We start from the raw sequence: 19,402 nt of genomic DNA on the forward strand, positions 1-19,402 counted from the left end.
AAAGTTCCTGAAGGAATTATTTCAAAGTATTTGTCGATTGGTAGAGATGTCATAAAAATGAACATAATTCAATAAACAACCGGAGATTGTATTTATATGATCAATGAATTTATATAATGACATAAGATGTATATACACTCCTATATCCTATTTAGTCAGCATAGGTCAACATCCATATGACAGTTCATGATTGGCATCAAAAACAGAAAACTGCTACTTAAATTCCTTGTATGAGCAGTAATGATTGACACTTTTGCAAGTTATATGGACAATATATACAATTTCAGCCATATATACATTATTTACCAACTATATACACTTATACAATACATAGTCTGATGATATTCGCAAAACAGTGTCAATTCGTCGACGTTTCGGTCTCACCCTTCACAGTTAATCGAGACCATCCTCAGGACAAGAGTTGCACCATGAATCTACAGTAAAACAACATATTATACAATAAGTAATCTCCTTGTTGTGTGCTAAGTACCTTCTGCCCACACCGAATATGGTGCTAAAAAAGCGGAAAGGTGAGTGAACTATATGCAGTGTCTATATACAGATCTACACCTATATACTAAGACTACGGCCATTCATGATCTCTTCCAAGTGGTGGGGGAACGTGTAATTGACCTCTATCTTAACCAAGTGAACACATCTAATGGAATAAAATACCTCTTGTTTCGACAATACTCACAATTGATGAGTCACAATAGTCCTAACCTACACAAAAATAAACCAAACATCCTGTTACGTTATGACCAGTCACCAATATCAGACTTAGCCAAAAATGGAGCTCACATGCTCCAACGGTACCTTCCACTTACCTCCTGACCCTTGTATTAAGGAGAGGCAGGTCCTCACTGTTATTCGTGATCTTCTGGCATGTTTAGAATGCCCACCCGGGATCTATGTATCGTTAAAAGAGCAACCACAGGAATCCCTTAATACCTATTCAGCACACAAGACTATACACTAAAATTACAATTAAACGTAAAAGTCTGAACACTCATAATTCCTACACGTCTACCACGAAAGCCAGTATCACTTACATGTTAGGGAATTAACACCTCTCGAAACCTCCCGCTCGCTGTACAAGTCGAGTGCCGAATGGCGTCTTCCTGAAACTCTATGACTATTTCCACGGCAATCGCGTGATGTAACGTGCAGCGTGGCGGCCATGTTTTATATCTTATAGGAAGTTGGCTGACTAGCTACAGCGAGCGGGAGGTTTCGAGAGGTGTTTAATTCCCTAACATGCAAGTGATACTGGGTTTCGTGGTAGACGTGTAGGAGTTATGAGTGTTCAGACTTTTAAGTTTAATTGTAATTTTAGTGTATAGTCTTGTGTGCTGAATAGGTATTAAGGGATTCCTGTTGTTGCTCTTTTAACGATACATAGATCCCGGGTGGGCATTCTAAACATGCCAGAAGATCACGAATAACAGTGAGGACCTGCCTCTCCTTAATACAAGGGTCAGGAGGTAAGTGGAAGGTACCGTTGGAGCATGTGAGCTCCATTTTTGGCTAAGTCTGATATTGGTGACTGGTCATAACGTAACAGGATGTTTGGTTTATTTGTGTGTAGGTTAGGACTATTGTGACGCATCAATTGTGAGTATTGTCGAAACAAGAGGTATTTTATTCCATTAGATGTGTTCACTTGGTTAAGATAGAGGTCAATTACACGTTCCCCCACCACTTGGAAGAGATCATGAATGGCCGTAGTCTTAGCATATAGGTGTAGATATGTATATAGACACTGTATATAGTTCACTCACCTTTCCACTTTTTTAGCACCATATTCTGTGTGGGCAGAAGGTACTTCGCACACAACAAGGAGATTACTTATTGTAAAATATGTTTTTTTACTGTAGATTCATGGTGCAACTCTTGTCCTGAGGATGGTCTCGATTAACTGTGAAGGGTGAGACCGAAACATCGACTAATTAACACTGTTTTGCTAATATCATCAGACTATGTATTGTATAAGTGTATATAGTTGGTAAATAATGTATATATGGCTGAAATTGTATATATTGTCCATATAACTTGCAAAAGTGTCAATCATTACTGCTCATACAAGGAATTTAAGTAGCAGTTTTCTGTTTTTGTTGCCAATCCTGAACTGTCATATGGATGTTGACCTATGCTGACTAAATAGGATATATGAGTGTATATATAACTTATGTCATTATATAAATTCATTGATCATATAAATACAATCTCCGGTTGTTTATTGAATTATGTTCATTTTTATGACATCTCTACCAATCGACAAATAATTTGAAATAATTCCTTCAGGAACTTTTTGTGTATGTTATTGATTATACCCAGTTCCGTGGGAATATTGGGTTGCCCTATTCTGTTATTATAGACTAGCGCAGACGCTGTCTGCAAGGGCCCTTTTTCTAAGTGGCTTTGTTTTCCCATTCAATGTAATGTACCATTTTGTCCTTCTGTATATTGGTGTTAATTAGTGATATTTATTTACTGTCTGTGTTATTGAATATATTTGTAGATAGTCCAATTTTACTAGATGTCTGAACATGAAACACTCACCCACACTGAGGACTATATCGCGAGAATCGCGGAAGGTCCATCGTTGCTAGGGCAACGAGTAGGGAACTCTGGCCTGAGCACCCAGCAATCAACATTTGGAAATAATCTAGAACGATTACACAAAAAACTCATCAGAACAGAATTGCACGCAAAGTTCTAAACAGACTGTTTAAACAACAATATTATTCCAGTTGGGCTACAAGTGAGGAATATTCCAGCAATCTTCGTAGAAGACGAAGATTTTAAAATAGGCTTTAGATTTGTGTCAAATAAGTGCTCAAGAAGCTGGATGGTCTTGAGCATCGAGACGGCCTTAAAACATATAGATAGACTTAAAAGGGAAATAGCAGAATTGGAAAAACAAGTATTAGAAGATACCACTTCCACAGATAATCAGGATTTCCTTAAGAAACTAGAAACAACTATTGCTGATTTCCAAAGAACTAATATTTTCTAAAAAACGGAAAAATTGCAAAAAGATATAAAAAATTACGCAAAGGAGCGTACATATCCGTATTTAAAGAAATACTTTTTTGCACCTAACCAATCCAACTGGGCCCCAAAACATACACATTTTTCAGATACGGCATCTTCCAGCTCAGACGATACATCTGGAAGAAGTAACGCCCCGAATCCCAGATTTGGTAGAGGACAAAATCCGGCTCCTTTTTTAGGGAGAGGCCAATCATCACAGAGAGGCCGCAGCCGGAATACCCGCAGGGGATGGTACAGGAACCAATACACCCCGGGATACCGCCAAACGAGGAACAACTACTACGAATGGTAGATTCTACCTCGTCAGAAAACCTCACTATAATGGCTGATCAAAATAATTTGAACTTGGAAGTGGTGCCGATTTTTAATCTATCATCACATGAATTGAGCAGTAAAGAAATTAATGTACTTAGTCATGGTCTGTCATTTGTGCCAATGAGTAGAAATGATCATTTTACTACCTTTGTTGAGATGTACAGATTATTCAGATTAATACAACTTAAGTACTTTTTCAATAAAATATCCCCTCCAGAATCAACATCTGTTACAGGATTACGTTGTTATTCAACGTTTTTTCCTGCTACCAACTTAAAACCTAAAGAAATAATAACGTTTAAAAATGTGGTACTAACAGAGGTGGAACAAATGTTTAATGACAGGAAATTTGTTAAGTTCAACTTTACAAAAGATCAACATGAGACTCTCAAAACCCTTGCCGGTAGGGATGAGCTAGTGGTCAAACCGGCCGACAAGGGCGGGAGCATCATAATACAGGATAAAGCTGATTATGACCAAGAAGTATTAAGGCAATTACATAATCCAGCTCATCATAAGAAATTATCAAAAGATCCTACTGGTATGATTAGATCCAAGATCTTTAATCTCACTAAACAGGGCCTAGATGGCATATGGCTAAGCCAAAAAGAATTAGATTATTTAAACAAAAAATACTTCTCAATTCCTGCATTTTACACACTTCCAAAAGTGCACAAAAATGATAAAAAAAACACCTGGCAGACCTATTGTCGCTGGCTGTCAATCAATTCTACAGCCACTAGCTGAGTATGTGGATTTCTTTATTAAATCTGATGGATCATTGACCAGGTCTTACACTAGGGACAGCACCAGTGTGATCAACCGCCTAGAAGGAAAGGATTATGACCATGTAACCAATGTTTTGGTTACTATGGACATAGAAAGCCTGTACACAAACATTCCTCAAGCAGCAGCACTTGAACTGATTAGAGAGGTGTTAGACAAAAGACCAGGCCCACATCAAGTCCCGACGGACTTCATTGTCAGTTGTGCTAAGATCGCATTAGAAGATAATTACTTCATCTTCAATAGTGACTTCTATGGGCAACTTAAAGGAGTTGCAATGGGTGCTATTTTTGCCCCTGATATAGCGAATGTATTTGTCGCAGCATTTGAAGATAAAGTGATTTACAATAACAACCCTTTTGAGAACTGTATTAAAGAATACTTACAGTATATAGACGATGTTTGTCTAATATGGGAGGGCACTACCGTACAATTGCAAGAGTTCCATGAGTGGCTCAATAGACAAGAATGTAATCTTCAGTTCACTATGGAATATGACAAAGAATGTATCAACTTTCTAGATTTGAAAATTTGGAATAAGGAGGGGCGTCTAGCTACCAGTCTATATACAAAAACTACAGCACGTAACACATTACTGAAATACACCAGTCACCACCCACGGAACCTACGGGACAACCTCCCTTTTGGACAGTTTTTACGTCTACGACGAAACTGCACCAGAAGGGAGGACTATTTCAAGGAGGCAAAAATATTACAAACAAAACTTTCAATGAGGAATTACCTGTATCGTCTCGTCAAACGTTCAATGAAACGTGCCTGGTACTATGAAAGGCAAGCTCTAATGGAACCAAAAAAGATAAAAAGTGTGGTTGATAATCAGATCACATGTGTCACCACATTTGGGACTGAATCCAACCTAATTAAGAAGATAGTGACAAAGAACTGGCACTTGATACATAAAATTTAACCACAACTCCAAACTCATCGGTTTGCTTTTAAAAGAGCACGCAATCTGAGGGACTACTTAGTAAAGGCTTATAAAGAGCCAGTTACAAATTCAATCCAGAGTATGTGGGGAATGCCTCCAGTGGTTGGCCACTATCCCTGTGGTTCCTGTGGTGCTTGTGAGACTACACGGACTACAAAAAATTGCTGTATTAATGGGAAGAATTGGACACTAAGACAACATACCAACTGTCTGACTAGAAATGTCATCTACTGCATAGAATGTCCATGCTCTCTTTATTACATAGGCAAAACCACTCAAGAAATTAAGTGCATCATGCAACACCAGTCCAGGATACGTTGTAAGGTTGAAACAGCACCATTAGTTGAGCATTACCTAGAAAAACAACATTCTCCTCACGATATGAAGTGGTTTGTCCAGGAAGCAGTTAGAAACACTAAAAGAAGGTGTGATGTGGACCGACTGTTAACTCAAAAAGAGAACAGATCGATATGGTCAGCTAAAACTGGAAAGAGGACTGAACTGCTTTGTGGAATGGCAGGCATTAGCAACCTTGAGGTAGACTTCAGGTTCTCTACGTTCTGATTCTGATTTGTGTCTGTGTTGGTCTATTGAGTCTCTTCTGTGACTTACTTAGTCTCTTCTGTGTCTAATTGAGTTCTAGATATTATCTGGGGAGACTACTCCTACCTAAACATAGTAAATACATTTTTAGATATATACATTTTTTGATGTGGGCATATTATTGTTATCCCGGGTTTCTAATTTCTAACTCCGAACAGATCGGGATTACAATCTGCCGTTTGTGCCTGACCTGCATCATAAACGCAGTAGCTAGTCAGTCAACTTCCTATAAAACATAAAACATGGCCGCCACGCTGCACGTTACATCACGCGATTGCCGTGGAAATAGTCAGAGTTTCAGGAAGACGCCATTCGGCACTCGACTTGTACAGCGAGCGGGAGGTTTCGATAGGTGTTTAATTCCCTAACATGTAAGTGATACTGGCTTTCGTGGTAGACGTGAGGGAATTATGAGTGTTCAGACTTTTAAGTTTAATTGTAATTTTAGTGTATAGTCTTGTGTGCTGAATAGGTATTAAGGGATTCCTGTTGTTGCTCTTTTAACTATACATAGATCCCGGGTGGGGATTCTAAACATGCCAGAAGATCACGAATAACAGTGAGGACCTGCCTCTCCTTAATACAAGAGTCAGGAGGTAAGCGGAAGGTACCGTTGGAGCATTTGAGCTCCATTTTTGGCTAAGTCTGATATTGGTGACTGGTCATAACGTAACAGGATGTTTGGTTTATTTTTGTGTAGGTTAGGACTATTGTGACTCATCAATTGTGAGTATTGTCGAAACAAGAGGTATTTTATTCCATTAGATGTGTTCACTTGGTTAAGATAGAGGTCAATTACACGTTCCCCCACCACTTGGAAGAGATCATGAATGGCCGTAGTCTTAGTATATAGGTGTAGATATGTATATAGACACTGTATATAGTTCACTCACCTTTCCACTTTTTTAGCACCATATTCGGTGTGGGAAGAAGGTACTTAGCACACAACAAGGAGATTACTTATTGTATAATATGTTGTTTTACTGTAGATTCATGGTGCAACTCTTGTCCTGAGGATGGTCTCGATTAACTGTGAAGTGTGAGACCGAAACGTCGACGAATTGACACTGTTTTGCGAATATCATCAGACTATGTATTGTATAAGTGTATATAGTTGCTAAATAATGTATATATGGCTGAAATTGTATATATTGTCCATATAACTTGCAAAAGTGTCAATCATTACTGCTCATACAAGGAATTTAAGTAGCAGTTTTCTGTTTTTGATGCCAATCATGAACTGTCATATGGATGTTGACCTATGCTGACTAAATAGGATATAGGAGTGTATATACATCTTATGTCATTATATAAATTCATTGATCATATAAATACAATCTCCGGTTGTTTATTGAATTATGTTCATTTTTATGACATCTCTACCAATCGACAAATAATTTGAAATAATTCCTTCAGGAACTTTTTGTTTATGTTATTGGCTGCCAGAATGACATCACAGACTTCAGGCGGAAGGTCAAAAGCTGGAGGATGAGGCTGGACAGGTTCGGGTAGAGGACCGTCCCCTGCTGCTGCGACAAAATATCTCCCGAAGAGGCATCGGGGGATTGATCGCCATGCTGAGTAGCTCGGGATACCAGTATCTTCGTATCCAATCCGTAACCACAAGGATGACTTGGGCCCGGTCGCACCAAATCTTTTTCAGCACTCTGGGCAGAAGTGGTATAGGCAGAAAGGCATACAACAGACCACAATTTCACTTGCGACGAAAAGTGTCGCCGAGCGAGTGCCCCCTTGGAAATTCCAACGCGCAGAACTGACGACGTTGCGCGTTGTTTTCAGTGGCGAATAGATCTAACAAAGGCTCTCCCCACTGCAGAAAGAGACCTTGCGCCACGTCCGAGTTCAGACGCCATTTGTGATCCATCATGCACCGGCGGTTGAGTTTGTCCGCCGAGGTGTTCAGAGAACCTGCCAGGTGTTGAACCCCCAAGGTAATCCTTGATGTTCCAGCCATGTCCAGAGGCGCAGAGCCTCCCGACATAGGGTCCACAACCCCACCCCGCCTTGTTTGCTGCAATACCACATGGTGGTGTCCGTGAACACCTGCATTACACTTCCCCGGACTGAGGTAAGGAATGCCTTCAGTGCAAGAATGATCGACCGAAGCTGTAAAAGGTTGATATGGAGCCGTGACATCGCCAGAGACCAGAGGCCACTGATCCCCACGTCTCCCAAGTGGCCGCCCCATCCCAGGAGGGACGCATCCCTCACTACTGTTTGCTCCAGTTGGGGAAGGGAGAGGGATCTGCCATTGACCCAATTCCGATTTGTGAGCCACCACTGCAATTGTCGTGCAGTGCCCTCCGAGATCTGGACATGATCGGTTAGGTTGCCCGGATGCTGTGCCCACTGGAACTTCAGGTCCCAATGCAGAGCCCGCATATGTCATCTGGTATGTTGCACTAGCGGGCTGCAGGAGGCCAGCAGGCCCAGGAGCCGGGGGGTCATCCTGACTGAAACCCGGGATAGAGGCTGAAAGATCGGATCCAGAACCGCTCTGATGAAGGGGAGCTTCTGAGAGGGACTCGGGTGCGACTTCAGCATGTTGATGGAGAACCCCAGCAAATGCAGGAGGTCAGCCGTAGTCTGGAGGTGGGCGAAAACTGCCTGGGGCGAGTACGCCTTCAAAGACCAGTCGTCAAGTTAGGGAAAGACTGGAACCCCTGATTTGCACAGATAAGCTGCGACCACCGCCATCACTTTGGTGAACACCCGAGGGGCACTGGTAAGGCGAAAGGGGAGCACGGCAAACTGAAAGTGCTCGTAGCCTACCGTGAACCGCAGGTAAAGCCGGTGGGCAGGCAGGACGGGGATATGAAAATGTGTCCAATGCAACCATATAGTCTCCAGGGTCGGGGGCAGCCAAGACCTGAGCCAGAGTCAACAATTTGAACTGCTCCTTCCGGAGAAAGCGGTTGATGTTCTTGAGGTCCAAGATGGGGTGTACGCCCCCCTTTTCCTTTTTGGGGACCATAAAGTAGTGGGAATAACAACCACGTCCTACTTCTGGCCCAGGAACGCGCTCGATGAAATGAAAATGAAGTGAAATGGTATTTATCATGCGCAGCTATGCCCAATGGGCGTCAAGGCGCCTAAATCAAATAACTAGCTGTCAGTAGTCAGAAACAGAACTTACTGGTATGCTCCAATAAAAAGCCAAGTTTTCAATGACTTCCTAAAAAGGTCAAGAGAAGGCAATGCTTTGATCTCAAGGGGGAGTGAATTCCACATCTGGGGTGCCAGAATGGAGAAAGCTTTGCTCCCCCATCTAGCCTTCTTGGCTCGAGGGATTACCAGTTGATTGAGCTCACTAGAGCGCAGGCATCTTTTCGGGACATATCTGGTAAGTAGGGAGCCAAGGGCATCAGCCGGGCCTGCACTTAACGCCTTGTATGTTAAACAGAGAAGTTTGAACATAATCCTTGAGGGAATAGGGAGCCAGTGGAGATTCTTCCTCGCCAAGGTCATAGATGACAGCCAAGGCAGGGCCAGGGCAAAGCGTGCTGCCGCATTTTGTATAACCTGCAGGCGCTGCAGAAGGCCCTTGTTGGCCCCGGCATAGAGTGAATTGCAATAATCCAGCCTTGAGCCAACAAGGGCGATCACCACCTGTTTCCGTGCCTGTAGGGAAAGATAATGAACAATCCGTTTCGATGGCCCCATTGACCAAGAGGGCTGTGACTTCCTGTTGGAGAAGCCCAAAGTGATCCCCCGACATACGGTGGAACTGAGGTGGCATGGCTGGAAGGGCAGACTCGAATGGACAGACTAGCCCCTTCGGACGATTTGCAGCACCCACCTGTCCGAGGTGACAGAACGCCAGTGGGGGTGGTGATGTTGACTCCTGCTGCCCACCGGCGTGGGGTGCACCCCAAAGCTCGGACTAGGAAGGCTTTGAGGAGGATGCTGTGGGAGATGAGGTGGACTGACCCGCACGCTGGCCCCTTGTGACACCGCGTCGGCCACCACGCCTGCGGCCGTGCTGAGTTTGGTTCTGCACAGGCTTCTGGCTGAACGAAAGTGTTGGGGCGCCCCTTCCGTGGCCACGAAAGGAACGAACAGCAGACGTGGCTGGGTGAGTGGTGAAGAGACCCAAGGACTTGGCCGTAGCCAGAGAGTCCTTAAAACGCTCCAGCGCGCTGTCTGCCTTATCGCCAAACAGGAGAGTACCATCAATGGGCATGTCCATGAGGGAACTCTGAACATCCCCTGAAAACCCCGTGGACCGCAACCAGGCATGGCGACGGAGTGCCAATGTCGTGGAGATCGCCCTACCCAGTGTGTCCAGCGCACACCGGATGGCATCCTTCCCCTCAGCAACAACTTGGGAAAGCACTGCCCAAACCTCCTCCGGACACTGAGGTAGCGCCTGCGCAACCGTGTCCCACACAGCGCGAGAGTAGCGGCCCAAGAGGCATGCAGTTTTCACCGACCGCAGGCCCAAGCTGGCAGAGGAAACTATTTATTGCCAAACTGTTCCAGCTTTTTCGATTCCTTATCTGGGGGGGCGGTAGGGAATGCGCTTTGGGAAGTGGAGGCTTGGATGACCAGGCTCTCCGGAGTTGGGTGGGTCGTCAAAAAGGCAGGGTCACCCGGTGCCGGGCGATGACGCCTAGCCACGTTCCTATCCATAGGAACCCCCATGGCTGGTCTAGACCAGGTGCCCATCAACATATCCGTCAGTGCCTCATTGAACGGAAGCAGAGGCTCCATAGAGCTTGCCGCCGGCTGAAGAACTTCAGTGAAGGTTAGTTTTGAGAGTGACCGTAGGCAGATAAAGGTCAAGGGCCTCAGCTGTTCTACAGAGCACCACAGTATATATGGCACCCTCATCCATGACTACAGCAGGAGGAGACAGAAAACCAGGCTCAGAGGAGAGGTCAAGACCACCTGAAAACTCTGACTCTTCCGCCCACTCCTGTTATGACTCACACTGCCGCGCAAGAGGGTCCTCAGACCCTTCCCAGTCGTCACCCCTCCTCCACTGCCCATGGCACAGGCTGCGGGGGAGGGACACGGGAATACACATGGTCCAACGGCGCCGATCCGGCTCCATGTCCCAATTAGAGTCCCAACCTGGAGCAAAATTTTCTGGAAACCCGGGCAAGGGCAGAGGTGGGACTAACTGAACCCATTGCGTAGCCGGGAAAGGAGCGGCGGGAGGTGCCAGGGCGTTAGCCGCCTGCAGAGGACCCTGTGGCGCCAGAGCCGCCGGCAATGGCCCTCAGCTGGGACCTCGGGCCCGAAGGCGCGCCGGAGGAGCCTGAAGCCTGGTAAGGAGTTCCATGGCAGCAAGAAATTCTTGCACCTGGGCCGGAGTCGCCGAAGGACCCGGATATGGTGGGTAGGCCGCAAGACTCAGTCGCGGGGGAAGTACCCCTGGCCCCCTCGTCCGGAGACCGACGAGGGGATGTCAGAGAGCGGAAGTGCTTCTTCGACTTTTTCTTATGACGTCTCTTACCCGATTCTGAGTGTGAAGACTTCGACCCAGAGGAGCGATGATGATGGCTCCGCGGTTGGTCCCTCGACCCCTGGACGACTGCCGGGCCTCCAGCAGCTTTTGGGACTGCTTCTGCAAAGCCTTCGGAACCATAGCCAGACAGTCGGAACATGACAGAGTCATGGTAGCGCTCCAGACAGTACAGAGAGACGCCATGGGGGTCAGCCACCGACATCGTACGGTGACAGGCCCTGCAGGATTTAAACCCAGGCATCCCTACGTGGCACCAGGAGTCAAAGACTCAAAAACAAGTAGAGACAAAAGCCTCAAAAAAGTTAGTCAAAAAGTGACTAGGGTACGTGCTCTAACCGGATCTACGCTTGCTGGCGCAGAAAAAGAAAGAACGGACGTCAGCGTGCATGGGTGGTGCCTAAGTAGTCTCCATGACGTCATCTTGGCGCATACGACGCCAGCGACGGATGCGGAGCCGCACAGCGCCACCTTCCAACCCCCAGGGGTACTGCTGACGAAAAAAATTCCGGATCCAGTCTGATGCCTGGGGATATTCTAAGGTAAGGAATCGATCACTTACGTGTTTCTTTAAGATTTATATCTTTGTTAGCAGCGCCTTGACTCCAGCATGGCAATCGGTCACTTTTCATCCCATCGTGGACTGATAATACTCAAATGGCCTTGATAGTGGACTGGGAGGCTCCTCACACAGACATGGTAGGTGGTTCTTTCCAAACTATTTGATAAGATATCACCTCCGAAGAGACGACCTGAGGAAGGCAATCGGGGAATAATTTCACACAAATGTTACACAGGATACCTCCCCTTCTACCAATTCAGACGTATTTAAGGTAGTTGGTAGGGGGCAATGTACAGCCCAGACGGCATCCCTGAATAAACAGAGTGAAAGAGAGACAGTCTGGAAGGAAAACTCAACTTTAGCGCTTCAAAGACGAGTGACAGCATTGACGGGGGAACTCAAAGCTGTCTATAGCAGAACTCCCCTTATAATTTTTTTATTTATTTATACAGGATTTGTAATGCGCATGGCTACCTCAGCGACGAGGCATCCCAGCGCAACCAGAAACCGGCAGAGAGAGACGGGGAGACTTACAAGCACCAAATATTTGTAACAACTCCAAATGACAACATATGAGCAAAGAAATAAGGTGGGTCCTCACTTAGTAAAACAATTGAGGATTAAGAGAGAGAGAGCGAATATATACGGAACATTACTTGTGAGGACGGCGGGGGGTGGGAGGGGGGGAAGGAGGACAGTCGCATCTGACGCAGAAAAAGCCTAGATCTTTGGCAGATTTTATAAAACGTGTGACTACACCTCAAGCCACGGATGCGCAGAACGATGCTCTGGGCGGTTCGAATCGCAGAGGAAAAGGTGCGGACAGCTACTAAGGGCTTGAAACTGAACAAATCTCCAGGGCAAAATGACATATGACATGCTAATGGCAAAGTTTTATAAGACTTATGATGCGCAAGGTATTCCACAACTGGTGTCCCTCCTTACTTCGATGGCGGAGGCCAGGGCAGTCAAGCCATCAATGGGTGAGGCCTCATCTCTCTCATACCAAATCCCAGTAAGGACCACCCGGTCTGTGGCTCTTTTGGGCCCATACCACTCGTGAATATTAGTGTGAAGCTATACTCAAAGATATTGGCCACCAGGGTAGAGGACCTGCTTCCTTACTTGAGCCACCAAGACCAATCAGGATTTATCAAAGGCAGGCAAACACACGATAATATTCTGGGGGATATCCACCGGATTGCAAATACTGCTAGGAAGGAGATCCCAGTTGTTTTGTTGGCATCCCGGTTAAAGGCCGAGAAGGCCTTTAACTGGGTGGACTTTTTTTTGTTCCACACGCTCCATAAATTTGGTCTCTGTGAGAAATGTATAACCATGATCAAGGACAATTAAGCGTCACCTACTGCCAGAGTGTTGGTGAAGGGGGTGAGCTCGGAGTCTTTTCACCTGGAGTAGGGGGAAGGAGACCGGGGTGCCCCTCGTCACCATTACTATTTCTCTTAAGTATTAAACCACTGGCAGCCCAGATCCAGGCAACCCCAGAGATAAGAGGCATACAGGACGACTCCATTGAACTCAAGGTGTTGCTTTTCGCAGACTTATGTTTTTTTGTCTCCGATTGAACCTCACCAATCGCTGACAGCGCTCGAGAGAACTGGAACGATTTGAACAGGTAGCGGGGTTCCGTGTTAATTTATCCAAATCTTTCTTGCTCAACCTGACCCTGCCTACGTCGGACATAGAGATGATAGGGAGGAGCACGCCATTTCAATGGGCTCAGAAGGACATCCCGTACTTAGGCATTAAACTCACCTCAGGGGTTTTGGGTCTCTTCTGTGCCAATTAAAGCACTGTACTCCAGCAATTAAATACAGACCTGCGCAGGTGAACCCCCTTGTATCTATGGTAGCTGGGGAGAATCCATGCTGTTAAGATCACCATACTGACCAAGTTATTTTTTTTATTTCAGGGTCTACCCATTGAACTAGAGCGAGGCTACCTTCTCGCACTGCGTACCTTAATTCAATTTGTGTGGCAGACTCACAGGGCTAGTCTCCCATACAGGCTGCTATGCATACCTAGGTCGGCAGGAAACCTAAGGCAGACAGGTCCCGGAATGCATATCTCAGCACCCAAACTAGGACTACGGGCGAGGTGTTTCAACAATTCTTTTGGACGCCTTTCCGCTCACCTGTTAAGTTTAACCCCACATTTCCTCCGGCATTACATCTGGGCCCCTTTGAATCCTGGAGAGGGGGGAGGATGCCTGACAATATCTTTGACAGCGGGGATATCTTAACGTTTGAAAATTGTAGGTGGGAGATCCACCTATCATCTACAGAACACTTCCTCAACACTCAATTAGTCGATTGGTGCTACAGCCTGCCGAGTGGGACGCAGCCACTTGGAACTGGAATTCTATTGAAAACTCGATGGGGTGGTGGCACCAAGGGACGTTTTTCCATTCTTTCCATTCTCCTGCTTTATTTCCTTATTCCACTTCTGAGGCACGTGGACCTCTGGGAGCAGACATTAGGGAGCACCATTCTGGAGACCAGCAGGTCTAAACTTTGGCAGGATATTTCTAGAGTTATAAATGTAAATCCGGGTCAGTGGTGCTTTTATAGGAATGCTGGCGCCACTAGGGAAAATCCACACATTCAATACAATACCTAGTATAATACGACGCTGCTCTAGGGTAGAGGGAACCACCTATCCTCCTATAACGTGGCCTGGCTAACACAAAGCAAACACAAACCTCAGCACACGTTTGTAATTAATAATAAATATTTCAATCTTGTTATATTCCCCTTTTCTTTTTCTGTAATTTTGATGAATTCTTAGCCAGCCAACACATGTTTCGTTACTAAAGGGGAAGTTTTCCAGCGACTTTTTCAAGGCTTAATCGTCAGGTAATTAAACTTCTCATATGGTGCTAATTCCATCCCACATGGTAATAAAGTCAGGTACAGAAAGATCCCAATCTGATTCTTAATGCTGCAAGTTGACCATATTCATTTAAATTAGACCAGCACACTTGTGTAGTAAAGTCAAAATTGACCTTTTGCTAAACCGGCTCATTGAATACATGGATTTACGGCACCAGATAAACGAAGGGCACTTCTAAATCGAGGAAGCCTCACAGGGATGGTCTTAGTTTCCCCATTTTTGGATTGGACCTGGATGTTGCTGAATTCTGGCAGCACTGAACTGGTGGAAAATGTTGTGTACGCTAACAAATACTTATTATTAATTACAAATGTGTGCTGGGGATTGTGTTTGTTTTTATTCCTAGATTTAATCACTCTATGGGCATGAAGGAGAACCATTATAAACTCTTGTTCGACTTGTACCTCTACTCTACTAAACTAAAAAAACATCTTCCCACAGATGTTTGACCTTTGTTGGCGAGGTAATGGCAGGCTGGGGGATTTCAAGTATATCTGGTGGGACAGCCAGAGTACTCCACCCTTTTGGGAGGAGATCCTTGCTCAACTCGGGAAGAATTTGAGATATCCAAATTTCTATTGCTGGGTCTACGAAGTGACTCCTTGAAATATCAAACCATTGGGGATAAACAATTATGTGGCTTTTTGGGGTCTGCGAAAATGACCGTGGCAGCTACATGGAACAGAAAAGAGGCACCCTCCTCGACCCAGTGGCATGCAAGACTCTGGAGAACGACCACTATGGAGCGTTTGGCAGATACACTGTCAGACACACATACAAAGTTCAGTATATCTGGGGTCCCCAGGTTCAGTATCTCTTTACCTGCCTCCCGCGGTGTGCCTGACCGACCCAGATGAGGGCCCTACATCTGTTGCAGTCCAAGGGTGGGCACTAAGCTGGTGAAGATTGGGGGTGTGGTGCACGCCACTTGGGTGGTGCAGGCTGTTTCCTCAATTTGAGATATGAACCTCATTTCAAAATAGCGAGAGTTCCAATGTACTGTAGTTAATTTGAGGTGGGGTTGGGGATAAACCGCTCTGATACCACCGGGTCTAGACAGCGCTATATAAAACCTTTTAAATACATAAATAAAATAAATGAAAAGGAAATACAGGATTGTTATTGCCTTTGTGCTGCCTGTCGATGGCACTTTGCATGCCATTGACATTAGCCGGTTTTGCGATTGATGAGACGCTATCTTAAGCTATGTACTTCGATACAGGAACGGTATTGTCCTGCTGTTTGAATACCTAAAACTAATAAAAAGTTTTGACAAGAACTGCACCAAAGTTATTAGCGTCTGTTTAATCCCGCCCCGAACAGATCTAGACACAAACTTGACATCAAAGACGAAGGCATGTATTTGGAAAGTCTGCAAAATTTGGTGCTTCAAACAGCACCAAACTTACAAGGAAATTCAAATCCACGTTTTCAATGTAAAGTTCAACTTAACCACCCAACTTGCAAATTCAATATGGGAGTCGAATTTGTGAAAACTTAATTTGGTGTATCAGAAAATGTGTCTTATATTTTTAATGCTTGAGGGGACTACCCTCACTGCCTCTATACAATAATACCGATCATGCTTCCCCATTCCCGGATATTTTTCAGCATGCATGCACATTTTGTGCTCAAAATTAACCAACAAGATGGACATGCATTAGAGTCATTTTTATGTCTAATGTCCTCAACAAATACAAATATCTCGAGACCCACTTATAAGATTTACACAATACAACAAACTGCACACTTTCTGAATAAGTTATACTTTTATGACAATTAACGAAATGGTTACTTACCAGTATGAGTAGTTTTGCAGGATGAAGAGTTTTCTGAATTCCCATGCTGTGTATTTTTCTGCCATCTAATGGTTGGGTCCAGAATGGTCTATTTTTTTTCCTTCGTCAGAGTCAACCACCATTTGGTGTTAGGTCCATCCCTTGGGTGAAGTCAGACGGCACACCGGAAACTCCTGTGCGTGGTAGTCATCTTCAAATTCTTTGTTCCCCTTCCTGTTGAGAATAAGGGTATTTCTTTACATTTCCTAATTTAAGTTCATATTCTTTTAAATAATCTTCTTCCCACCCGTTTGCTTTCCTCATCTCCGGGGAGGCGGGTGGGTTGCATGTGAATCCATAAAACCCTTCAAGCTGCGGAACTACTTCTACTAGTAAGTACCCATTTAATTTTTCAGAATGAATCCTTTTCTTGATTCACATGCTGCAGCTTCCCCCTCCTTGGGATGATAGGGGTGAGATGTGGAAGAATTTGCGAACACATGTTGAAGTGCTTTCTGTCCCACCTGTGCTTCCTTTGTTATTTGTATATCCACACAGTAATTATTGGTGAAAGAATGTGGGGAGGCCCAAGTAGCTGGTGCTCCTATAGTGTCAATTGGTACATTAGATATAGAAGCTAGGGTTGTACCCTTTTTTTCTTGTTGAATGCGCTCTTGGGTGTGAGCTTAATGTTTTTGCTGCTGAGTAGCATATTTGAATATCCTCAACAATCCAGCGTGCAATTGTTCCTTTTGTGACTGGTGAACCTTTGATGGACTTTGAGTAAGAGACAAAGAATCGATTCCCCTTACAGAATTTTTTTAGTTTCTGGAAGATAATATAGTAGCGCTCTTCTTACATCCAGAGTATGAAGGCTTCTTTCTAGTCATGTTTGTGGATTTTTAAAGAAAACTGCTAACTGAATGTTTTGATTCACTTGAATCTTGCTCACGACTTTACGTAGGAACTTGGGATTAGTTCTTAGAACTATCCTGTCCTTGGGAATTGGCATGCAAGGTTTCTCAATAGTTAATTCTTGCAGTTCACTTGCTCTCCGTAGTGACGTTATTTAGAAGGCAGTTTTCATTGTGATATGTCAAAGTTTTGCTTTGTGCATTGGTTCAAAAGGTCTGAACGTAAGCTGTCAGCACAGTGTTTAGGCTCCACATAGAGAATGGAGCTCTCTTTGGAGGTGGGATTCTTTTGGAACGCTCTAGGACTCTCGATGAGTGCTGATGTGCAGAAACGTTTACATGATGCTCGCCTGGTGTATGCTACAATTGCCACAAGGTGCACCTTGAGACATCAATAGTTGATTGCGCTGTATACCAAGTGGGTAAGATATCACGGTTTTCTGTTCAGATAATGAATCTAGGGTATTGTTATGTTTACACCGAATGAGATACCTCTTTCACTTAGCTGCGTAGCATTGCCCTAAGGTTAATTTTTTTGCCCCCTTTAGTATGTCCGTTCTCTGTGGCAAATTTAGATCACAACATTCTATGTGCTCCGGCCCCAGGCTGCTAGGATGAGTGTTGGTAGTTTCAGGTGGGATACTTGACCTCTTTGCATTGTGAGGTCCTTTTCTTGTTTTAATTTGATCATTTGTCCCTTGGACAGTTAGAGTAGACTTGAGTAACGGGTTTGTCTCGCCCATTGCAGGGCTATGAGGATTAGGTTTGTCCCTGGTTTTCTGGCCATCACCAGTACATTGTGTGCAGGGGGGGGGGTGAGTGGGGGGAGCACAGGCAAATGTCCCTTACCAAGTTAGTGACAGGGCATTCCCTTCTGATAAGTGGCGATGAAACCTGGAGGCGAAGGATTGGCACTTCCTGTTCTCCCCTGTTGCAAATAGGTCTATAGTTGGTGTCCCACAGAGTCTGAATATTATAAGCTGCTGTTCTGTCTGCTGAACCGATCCGCGGCGTGTTAGATGGACTGTTTGCAATTTGGTCCTCCTTGGTATAGCCCATTGCCATATCTCCTGAGCTGGTTTGCTTAGGATGAATGATTTTGGTTCTCCTTGTTTGTTCAGATACAACATTGCTGTTGTTTTGTCTGTCTGGATCAATACTGTCCTCCTGTCAATGTTTGCTTGGAAGGCTGTTAGTGCTAGGAACACTGTCTTCATCTCTAGGAAGTTGATGTGTTTTATGGAGACCGAGTTGTTCCATTAACCAAGTATTTTACATTTATCTGTATGAGCTCCCCATTCTTTATGAGATGCATTTGTTGTGATGGTCGCCGAGGGAGTTGTTTTAAAAGGTCTGCCTTGGCTTATGTTCTTGGATGCCCACCATTGTGTCACCTCCGGCAACTTTTCTGTTACAACCACTAGATATTCCCAACTCCTGGTAGTCTGTGACCAGCTGTAGCCATTCCTGGAAAGGGCACCCTGGAGACGTGCATGAGTGAAGAGGGGAATCTATGATGCCCTCATGCCCATTAGTTTCATCACCGTCTTCACTGAGACTGTGCCCTCCAGTAGAGGCGGGTTTATTCCTGGATTGCTTGAATCCTCTTTTGGGCCGGGTATGCCCGCGCAACCTTGGAATTCAGTCTTGTCCCAGGGAAGGTGTTTTCCTGTTCAGGCTAAGCAATGAATTACTTCAGTTTATGGAGAGACCCATTCTTTTCAGAGTTGCGATTACCTGCTGAATGTGTCTGTGGCATTTTTGTTCTGAGTTTGCGTTTACCAACCAATCGTCTAAATAAGGATAGATGTGGATTCCCTTTCTTCTAAGGAATGCTGCCACTGCAGCTAAGCACTTCTGTGAAAACTCATGGTGCCAATTTTATTCCGAAAGGTGAAACTTTGAACTGGTAGTGTGGGTCTTGGTGCATAAATCTGAGGTACTTTTTGTGTAGCTGATGCACAAGTTACTTATCTTCTGTAACGATATAGCTGTAAGAAACATTAGTAGTGATAGATTGCTTACCTTAGAATT

General features: G+C 44.7%; 1 protein-coding gene across 5 annotated transcripts in view; it reads right to left on the bottom strand.

Moving 5' to 3' along the window:
- Positions 1 to 19,402, bottom strand: part of PARP10 (poly(ADP-ribose) polymerase family member 10) — an 803,115-nt gene that overhangs the window by 56,929 nt on the left and 726,784 nt on the right. The window lies entirely within an intron of this gene.

The sequence above is a fragment of the Lissotriton helveticus genome, chromosome 4_1 (genome assembly GCF_964261635.1).
Source record: "Lissotriton helveticus chromosome 4_1, aLisHel1.1, whole genome shotgun sequence".
Classification (NCBI taxonomy): Eukaryota; Metazoa; Chordata; class Amphibia; order Caudata; family Salamandridae; genus Lissotriton; species Lissotriton helveticus.